The sequence below is a fragment of the Anopheles bellator genome, chromosome 1 (genome assembly GCF_943735745.2).
Source record: "Anopheles bellator chromosome 1, idAnoBellAS_SP24_06.2, whole genome shotgun sequence".
Lineage (NCBI taxonomy): Eukaryota > Metazoa > Arthropoda > Insecta > Diptera > Culicidae > Anopheles > Anopheles bellator.
In genome coordinates this window covers 1,782,491-1,793,394 of record NC_071285.1, presented here as the reverse complement: position 1 = coordinate 1,793,394, position 10,904 = coordinate 1,782,491, and positions in this window count along the sequence as shown.

Here is a 10,904-nt window from a genome sequence, read left to right as displayed (position 1 = left end):
CAAATTTTACCATTTTGTATTAAAATACTTATTTTAGTAATCTCCAAACCAATCGTATTAAAACTAGCTCTTCACAACTTATTTAATGTTATCAAATAATTTACTTTATTCACCTAATTCATTAGTGTTGACTCTCGCCGAAGGACTTTCGACGAACGAAATGTCGATGTGTAGCGGTTTGCATACATTTCGGCGTTTCTGAAGAAAGGCCTCGCTACGAGTTACGGAATGCGGGAAGATTGCTCGGCTAAGACGAGATGGTTCGGTGCGGTACGGCGGCACGGATGTCGAAACGGCGAAGAAAACGAGAAAATAAACAGCCCCGCGCCTCGAAGGCCCTCGAAGGGAAAAGATCGCCGGGCCTCCGGAATACCCGGAGTACGGTGGCGTGGGCTTGGGCCGGAAATAAATTATCTTCCTGCGGGGTTTATCGGGCGGCTGCCGGGGGGCTGCTTCCAACAACAATACCCATGGCCTCGAGGAGGTGGGAGTGCAATATTGAAATCACTCCCATGCTTCAGGTGAAAGCGCACCCAAGAGTGTCGTGGCCGGCCCGGAAAGACACCCAGTACGCCGATACAGAAACCCGAATGGCGCCGCCACCGAAGCAATAGCGAGCGGCCAAGGAGCCGTGTGGGCGAACGAACGATTGCCAGAGGCCGGCCAGAGAAGGAACTGGGACATCAAAGAAATTGCCAAGACAGAGTCATCTACCGAGCGCAGGCCATTACACCCATGGCCCTGTGACGCACACATGATCCCGGGCGTTGACACCGAGGAGCGAAAGGATGGCATCGCCGTGGGAATTGTGGAACAATCGGCTCGCGCTGATGGAATTAAACAAAAATGGGCCAAAAAGGGGCTACCCGAAATTTCGATTTCGATTCCGCCATCGAGCGGCATTAGCGAAGTGAGAATCCGTTTTCGGTTCCCCTCGGTAACATCGTAATTCCTGTCCGTCGTCGTTTGCGGTTTTCAAGCCGCGAAAGCTGTCCCCGGTCCTGGATGGCAGGAAAATTGAATTTCCACTAATGTGGGTCGTTGTAAGACTAACTGAGGAATCGTTGTGCAGTTTCGCTGTCGTTGCCCCGGTAAACAGATACTAATCTGAGAACTAATCGGAACACCGGAAACCGCACCGGACTGGACTCCGGTATTATCGCTTAAAAATAGTCGAAACGATTAACCCACTCCCGGGTAACAACACGGGATCCCTCCCAAACGGCAACAGTCAGGATGCTGGGGCCAACCCTGGCACTCTGCATCAAGTATTTATGTGCCGCCCGTCGAGCGGGGGCTTCGGCTTCGGAGTAAGTCAATCTATTCAATTCCCCCGGTGTGTGGTGGCCCAGGACCGAGGTGTCAGAGGTGCCAGAGGAGGGTGCCCACCGCCACACCATCGTCACGCTGAACCATGATGATGAATCTTGCCGAATGAAGATATTTGGCTGGCTGTCCATCATGTGACTCCGTCGACCGGCTTCGGGGTGTGCGGCGGGTTTCGGGTGTTCAGGCTCAAATGGTGCCCTTGTTACCCCATTATCCTGCGCTGCTCCGGGCTTCGCTGACGGCCTGTGGTGCCGAGTAGATTTGGATACATTATTAATACGATTTTTATACACTGCCCCGGCCAGCCAGCCAGCCGGAGCATGTGGAAACAATTCCAATCTGGTGGTGGTCCTGGAGTCAAATCACGTCAGTCAGCCCCAGCCCCGGTGGTGGTCGATTCCTGGAGTGACAAAAAGTGTCAAACGACTCCGTGACTCCGTGTCCGGTTGGGGACGGTTCCGGTTCCTCGGGATGAAAGTGTCAGCACTTCGGGCCACCCTCTCTCTCTCTCTCTCTCTCTCGGTGGTAGTGGCAGCACCGGAAAACAACGTTCATTTCACACTTTTACCAATATTTTCATTTATTTATCTTTATTGCCCACCGTGGTACCCTTTCGACGGGGGAAACTCCCGGAGTTCGGGTCCCGTTCCGATGGTTCCAGTCGCCAGTCCGGAAACTTTCCTGTCACTCGCTCGCTCGCCTCGGTGCCCGGTGGATCATGCGGATCATGTGGACCGTCAAGGGGCGGTATCCTTTTGTCGGAAGAAGGATTGTCTTTGGGTCGCACCTTCCACCCCTTCGCTCGGAGATTATGGTCGGTGATCAATTGGGTAATAAAAATGATAACTCGGTGCGGTGCGCCGGTGAGGTGAGCGCCCCCCGTCCCACCGTTACTGGGATGCCCTGCCAAGAAGCCGGATCGATACACAGGAGCTGGCACCTCCCGGCCCGCCAGTACGGCCAAAGGTGCCCCTGGGAGATATTGAGCCCTGAGCGAAACCGGAGCGAGTGGCTGGCTGTCGTCCCACGTTGCGTCGGGGTTGACGATTTAAGGCTACCGGAGCCTAATATTATCTTTTGCATCTTTTGCTGATGCGATTATTTATCTGTCCCACCAGAATCCGATCCGGGGACCCGGGAAATTGGGCCATCCCTTTCGAGGTGGTCCAATTTTCTTTGCGCTCTCCGATGTCAGCCTGATGTGGGAACTGTTTATTTTGCATACATTCTTCCGATTAGTTGCCATCGACGGGCACGGTGTCCACGGGATGCCACCCGTTAATGGGTTCACCTTTGCACCGAAACTGTGGGGAGTTGCACTTGCCTCTGGACCTGAATCGGCCCGACAGGACCTCCTCGATGGTCGTGAGGGCCACTGGGAGGCCACCGCACTGAATACTGTATTCTGGCTTCGCTTGCTAACTCTCTCCTAGACACTTGTTCCGGGAGCCTACAACTGCACGAATCCCCGGGCAAGGACACAAGCGGAGCGGAGAGAGAGACCGGGTCGGTAGGGCAAGAACTCCCCGGGGGAAAATAATTTCTTGATGTAACTGAGAGCGTACTTCTTCTTCGGGGTCGGCTTTTCGGGGTCGCCGGGAGACACATACACGGGGGCACAGGCGCACCTACACATACGTCCTCGGCCTCGGTGTTAATGTGAGGTTATGTGTGCTCGGGTAGGAGGTGTCCCTACCGCCCCACCCCGAAACACGGTGTCTAGAGTCGGCTGCGGGGCGAATAGACACCATCTCTTGGTAGCTCAAGGGTTTGCTTGCATATATTACCGCCTGGGGAGAACCGTGCGCGGTCCAAGGCTCAAGAAACCCGGCGGCGGCGGCGCATTCCGGCGGGGTCGTTAGTGTCTTCCAAATACCGGTCCCCGGCATGCACGTCCTACGTCACGTGCGCCACGTGTCCGTGCGCTAGAGAACATTTCTTGGACCCCTTGGTCAATGTGGCCACTTCCGGACGTGCGGCGTTTTTGGTGAAGAATTTCTGTAAATTTTCGATAATTAATTGGTGTTGGCGAGCAGATCCTCCGGAGGTGGGACTCCCGCGGGCACTCGGCATTCTTCGGACCGATTGTCTCGTGTCGCGCTTTTGGAGGACCCCAACCATGCGGCGGCCGTAATGAACTATTTCAATATCAAATTTCACGCTCCCGGGGAATGCGCTCCCCGGGAATGGCAATGAAGAATGGGCAAACAGGTTCCAACGGCTGTATCACATTACCACGGGGACGCGCCACGTCGGAGATTCATTCATGAGCCCGGGCCTAAAGGACCCTACGCGTGTGTTTTGTGGCGGAAATCGTTTTTTAATCGCCACCACCGACATTAAGACATCAAACCGCAAACGCAAACCACCTCGAGGACCTGATTTCCGTGATTCCCTTCACCACGCGGACACGCCCCGGCGTGTGTTCTTTGTCTCGTCCAAGGATTCCAACAACAGGATTTGTCCTTCGGGATCCGTGAGCCTGGTTCCCACCGTGTGCCGAGTGGCCCAAGGAAGCGCCCTGCTGGGTCCTGTCAGGACCTGGATCTGAGGTCCCAAAATATGAGGCGTTTTGTTGTGTTACTCCTGGGGTCCTTAATTTGAAATTGGGCCACACCCCACACTCATGTGCTGAAAAAAGGATCCGTTCGTAGCTTGAAATCGATCTGACGTCGGGACAATTAGAACCCAAATCTGGACAGGTAGCACGAGGGTGCCTGAGGTTGTCTGGATGAGGGATCAATAACGAAGCATCCAATAAACTGTTTCTGGGGTTTCTGAGGTTATGTATCCTCGGTGCGTCATTATCGGACACCCTTTCGCGCCCGGGCTTTGTTTCCCGGGCTTTGCTTATCCAATTGTCAGACTCGCCTTCGGTGTACGTAGTTTACGGAGAAAAGCTATAAAAACTTCCTTGCCTGACATGTGTGCCAGCCCAGCCCGACGGCCATACGGTTCGATGTGTGCCCTCTTCCTCGCTCGATCCGGCGAGGATCCGCTCTCTCTCTCTCCGCTCTGCCTCGGAAATCCGTTTTTATGCGGCCAACTCCCGCGGGAGTCATTGAATGGTTCCTCTGTGTCCCATCAGGGGCCCCAAAAGTACCCCAAAAGGATACATAGAAATTGAAATGACTTTTCTTCGCCATTCGCTGCCACGGCCGCCCGCCGGCACGCATTCCTCCCGCTCTCTCTCGCTCTCTTCGTTTGGTGGGGGGGGCACCACCCGGGTGGACATAAAACCTTCTGTGTGTGCCGGCGGTGACGTCGCTCCGCCAGTTCCACTCCGAGAGCCGAGTTGGGAGTTGGTTTTATTTGTTTTCTCCTGGCGAGCCGTGCGTCGCCTTCGCATCCAATTCGAGCGTGAGAGGCAGGGGGTTGGTTTCTCCCGGGTGCGGTAGCGCTTCCGATATTTATTACACCACACACACCTGCGTCCTGTGGCCACGGAACCACCTTAAGGCCAGGTATTCACTTTCTTCGCCGGCGGTTTGAAGCTTCGCGTTTGAAGGTGTGATGATCACTGCCCGTTAAGTTTGGTGAGGGCCTTCAATCGATCACAGTAGTCCTGCAAGATTCAGACTCTTCTAGTGCAACTTCCAGACTGCAAAGAGCTGGCCTTGGGCGCCCTGACCATAGGTGAAGCCGAGTCTGTTGAATTGCCCACGGAAGCAACAGGTGATTCCAGGGTGTCCTTTTTTCTTGTACGCACTGCGTCGAGCGAACCGAGCAACACTGAGCCAAATAAATCGAAGCAATAAGTTTTTAATCTATAATTTTCTTAGTTCACTGTAATCTTTTTATATTTCAGTAACGAGACCTAATTGTTAACGATTCTGACATTAAACAACAACATTCAGCATATGGTCACTATGATCCCTGAACGGTTCAAAGATGCAACATTCAATTTAATGTCACTATGTGTTGCTTAGATACAGGCTCTCTAGCTATACAGTGAGGTGTCAAAATAATCGAACATCGAACCTCGAAAATTGTTTAAACTCATCTGTCAGATCCTAATCTAACACCGATTTAATGTATAACTTTACGTTTTCAACTCCTTTGTTTACTCTGTAAAGCCTAACTCGCTTGGAATGTGTAATTATCGAAGCCAACCCATTGACATTGTTGGGCTTTATTAGCGGAGACCTCATGTTTTCACTCACTCCGAGTCTTAGTCCTGGGCCCAACAAGGAACTGATAAAACATACATTAAAACCCCGCACACATACACGGTGAAAGACAGGGACCTTATTGTCACGACGTGCCGGACCCGACGATGTACTCACATCAAACCCGGATATGGGGCTCAACTACTAGGCGTAGGTGCGCCATTACAGTCCGTTTCGCTGTGGCTGTGGTTGGAAACCCGGGGTACCGACACGAAAGGGCCCCTCGCACAAGTAGTATAGTAATATATTTATGAACGAATTCCCCATTGCAACATTCACCCAGAAGTCTCGACTCAGACGGCGGCGGGCGACGGGTGGCTTCCCGGAACCCACCGGCCACCGGAGGAAGTTTTCGGTTACGTGTGTCTACAGGGTGCTGTTCCGCAAAATGGGAGACCGGGAAGGCTCCACGTGGTGGTGGAGCAGTGAACGTGTGCACAACAACCCCCGGGTGCCCGATGGCGCAGTTGGAGGCGCAAAAATTATGGCAAACTTTTATTAACAACCTTCGAGAGCCATCAACCGACGACCGGTGGGAGCCCGGGTTTGCCCGCGCCTCTCGCCCGATTTGACCAATCTCCGTCGGAACGAGAGAGGAAAAAAAACAATCCATCCACCCACCAGGAGGGAGCAGGATTCACCAGAAGTCACCTAGAATTGAGATTGACTTTTGGGCTCCTTGGGGCGCACTACACGGCGCTGCTGCAGAGCACATGATGAGATGTGGGGTTGGAAGCCTCGGCGGCTTCCAATCCCGGTGCGGGGGCCATTATTGCCGGAAGGGTGGAGCGGGAGAAAAAACCCGGCAAACCCGGCTGGATGCTGGAGCTGGAGGATTACGGATGTTTAGGAGGCAGAAAGGTTGAAAAGTTTGTGCAGATTGAGGATATAATTATCTTTCAATTGCATTATATTCTAATTTATTTTAAATTAATTGTCCTGTTGCGTTTTTTGATCAATATTCTTATCAATCTAATCGAACAATGATTAATATTATCTGTTTATTTTATAAGATGGAAATTGAGATTCTTTAAAAGTTCACAGATTGAGGATATAATTATCTTTCAATTTAATTTATATCCCAATTCATTCAAATTAACTATCCTTTTGCGTTGTTTGATCAAGATTTTCACCAATTTAATTAAACAACGAACAAATATTATCTTTTTATTTTATAAGAAGGAGATTGAGATTCTTTATTTAAAAGTTTTTTAAATCTGTTTTCAATTTAAATACATTTAGCAACTTGTTAGATTATCACAAGTATCAGGAGAAAGTATTTACAGTGGTGTACCGTTAACTTTCGACAGCAAATGGATGATTCCTTATCATTGCTTCCATGGCCCATAAGAACTTTTCGTTCAACCCATTGCCTCGTACCGAGCGCCGAGTCACTCGTTTCGGGCCGTGATTCCGTTCGAAGGAATAATTTTAATGCCGCTCCATTGCCACCCCGTTGCCGCCCCGTTGCCGCCGGCCGGCCGGACAACACCCAGGGGACCTGCAGCACACGGAGTCACCAAAAACCGGAGTAGGCCTCCGTCGGCTGGTTCTGGTTCGGCACCACCAACGATCGAACTTCCGGAGCCCGGAGTCCGCCCGGTGGCGGCTCCATGTCACCGGGCCCGGGCCGGGTTTATATCGTATTTTGTTTCGGACCCATCACGCAAGGGTCGGCGAAGATTTAATCCGAAAACCATTGTTGCACCCCCGGCCCGAACCTATTCCGGAGTGGCCACTTTTTTGTGTGGGAGCAACGGAGATGTTTCGCTTGATTGGCAAACCCACCCGGCAAAGGTGTGCAAATTTTTGTGGATGATTTTCGGGTGCCCCGTTACCCTGCCCCTTTTTTTTCCTTTATTATTATTTCGGAACATGTGCCGGGCGCTGGGCCGTTTTCCGCTACTCGAGTCTACGAGTTTTCCCACTCAGCACCACCACCGGCACCGGATCGACGGTGTTACTAATTGATTTGCATCGACAGACAGACCGGAGAGTTGTTGAAATTGATATCCGGACCGGGTTGGAATCGATTGCACAATTCCAGTCCAGCACACACACACCGATGGGAGAGAGCCGCCCTCCGTTTGATGCGAGCCGCCGCCCGGCCGGCCTCAACTCCCTTAACAGTTTGAATAAAATACCAAGAAACGGCAAGCCGGTGCCCCCGGGTTTGATCTTCGCCGCTCCAATTTGGCGCACCGGCGGATCGTGCACGCGCTCCAACTGCTCCCGTTTTGGTACGGGGTTGCGCCTTTGAAGCCCGTACGAGGAGGAGCATGCAAAGCATCGAGTGTTGCCGGCCGGCGCAACGAATGCTGGCTGATGAGCCCGGGTGAGAAGCGCGGCCACTAGAAAGCAGCCGCCGTCAGGGATTTTCTTCGGGGCAACAACACCCTGTGCCAAAAAAAAAGCGCCAACGGCATTAAAATGCCAAGTGGCCGGTGTTGGTGGTGGCCAACACGACCCGGAGCACGGCGCGAAGGTTACGGTGGGGCCTGTAACTGGCCATCAAACCGTGCGCGTGAAGGTATGGCGAGGTTGTCATCAACAGTTCTCGGTAGAAATAGGAAAACTACCCACCCAGCTTGGCTCAGGGCGCGACACCGACACTCTCCTCTCGGTTCCCTGAGGCGCGTGCCGCACGGAATGGTCAATTACCTTGGTGCATATGTCGCCGAAGGTTGTGTTTGACAGAATTCAAATGTTGCGTTGTTGGGGTCATAAAATTCGCCGAACGTGCGCGTGGTCCTCTGGCTCTGGCGTCATCATTGCTTGCGATGGCCACAGGTCACTCGTAGAACGTAGAACATGGATGCGTGCTCCTTCTCTACATTTACCGGGCTGTTAAGAAAGTTTTGCGATTCGGGTGAGAAAGCCACAGCTTGAGAATCTGGAAGGGCGGCAAAAGGGGCTTCCACAGCTTTTATGACGTCATCGTTTGATGAAAAACCTCGACCGAAACCTCGAAAAAACCAAAATTCCTTTCATATCCTACAAAAGTGATGCGAACTCCTTCTTAGCGGATTTTTTTACACGAACTCGTTACGGAGCCAAAGAACCAGGTTCACACCACTCTCGAGCCTCTTGTTTTGATTCAGGATAATGGTGATGAACTTAAGTCGCACTGCCCAATGAGATGCTAAGGGCTTCTACTAAATCTCTTTCAGTCACTGGACGTTTTTACAATTTTCCAAAAAAAAAAGATCCTGTATTTTTCCTACGATTTCAAGGCCTTTGCACACCGAAACTGAAATGAACTGAACTGAACGTAGCGTAGCGAGCGACGCGTTGTCTCGTATGGGATTCTATGGGACCCTTCACACCGGCGTCGACGTAAACTTCGTGCGGCGACGACGAATCTGTATAAAAAGACAACGCTCCTTTTGTGTCGCTTAAAAACTTTGGCCAAGGTTCGTATACTTGGTTTTTGGGTGAGTGGGGCGAAGTTTGGAAGTTCAAGACAAATTGAATTTTTGGTGCGAGAATTAAAATAGTTTCATGATGAATTTGTGTTTGTATTACAAGTAATAATTAAGTTAAAAATGTCTTGCATGCTTGTGATACAAAAAAACGCCAATTGACTAATCTTCGATTAGTTTTTAACTACCCAAGATGTCTAATTGTTTTCGCCCGAACGAGAGGGCGAAAGACTTTTCCGTTGCCTGTCGCCGCCGTTCGTAACCGGTGTGAAAGGTGCGAAAAAGCGTCGCGTGAAAACGTAATTAACGTTCCCTGTGTGTGAGGGCCTTCAAATGTTGATACTATGTTTGAACTATGTCCTTAACATGGTTCGTCTTCAATGTTTGTACGACGAATCCGTTTCTTTTCAATTCAGCAACCTATCTTTCCACTATATTATTCGAAGGCGAAGAGTCCTTATATACGTTCAACATTCGTTCATACACTTCCTTTACTTTTAGACCTCCCAAAATTAAACACGATGGAACTAAATGGCAGTTAAACAAAGAATAAATTTTTGGATGGAAATGAAACTTCACATACGTTAATATGAAGAATCTACCAACGTTGCGAAAAAATTTAGGCTAGCAACAGCGCCCTCTGTTATTGAACTGCAAAATTTATTGAACAACCCAGTAAATGGGTGCAATTTGATCGTACTTTCAGATGAATTACTGGAAATGGACTGGCGATTCAGAGCTTCAGATGATTTGCGACACGGTTCATTTCAAAAGCGCTCCATTTTTAAATCCAGCTTAGCCACTAATTAACCCACGTCTCATAAACAATATTTTAAGCGAATCACTAATAGTTAGATTACCTTTCACCAAGTACCAAAAAGGTCCCGCGTAGTTCGCACCGCGGATAAGATTAACTCGTCATCATTTTGCTCTCCCTCTCGGAGTGTCCGAATAACCGACCAAAAACACTCCACTTACGGGCGATGGGGACCAAACTACTGAGGCTACTCCTCTCCTGGCTACACTAACAAGAGGGGAGCCCTCTTTATGGCCTCTCCACTCATCATATCGCCCGCCCTAGCCCCAGCGCCGGATAAGTGTGATTTTATTGAATAAAGCCATAAACCGGGCTCTCGTCGCAACCAGCGCAGAACGTGAGGAGTAGGACCCGAGCCACGGTGCTGTTTTACGGTCTGCCCCATTTGCTGGCCGGTTTTTTCTTCCCACATACAAGGTCAAGTCGGTGCACCGTAAAATATGAGCCGAGGACGATACGTTGGTGTAATGCTGATGATGCTGCCGCTCTGGTGGTGATCATAATCAGCGATGCCGCCGTTGGTCAGGCTGGCGCAGTGCGTGTTGGCGACGCAAATTCGCGAAATTAAATCAGCGGCCACGGGATTCGCGTTCGGTGCGTGCGACTGTGCCCGGACAGACTCCCCCCCGGTGGTGGCGTGCAATTGTTTTAATACGTTTTATTATTCATAAACGTGTGAGCATAATTTCCTCGTAATCGTAAGCCCGGCGTAATGATGGGCAGCCCGGGGGCCACTTTTATGGGAGCATAAAAACCCCGAAACAACACCCTGTCCGGTCGGTCGGCCGTCGGGTTTTACGGGGGACACCGGACACCGACACATGAGCCCAGCGGGTCCCAGCGCTCGGGCGTGAGGTGTTGAAAATGGTTTGATGCCCTCCGAAGGGCCCTCCAAATACTTTCACCGTCGTTTTCTCGTAAAAACCAGAGGGTACGGTGGGCTACCTTCAGCAACAACCAATTACAGGACCAGACCCCAGAGGTGATCCTTTCGGCTCCGGTTCCAACAAACAATCGAATCGAAAAGGGCTTGCCAAACATAGGAACGTTTCGTAACTTTCCTCCTTCGGAACGAGACGAGATAAAGGCCCCGCACGATGAAGATATCACTCCCCCCGAGCCCCCCGAACCCCAGACCCCCAAACTGTCAGCGGGCGCGTGTAAACG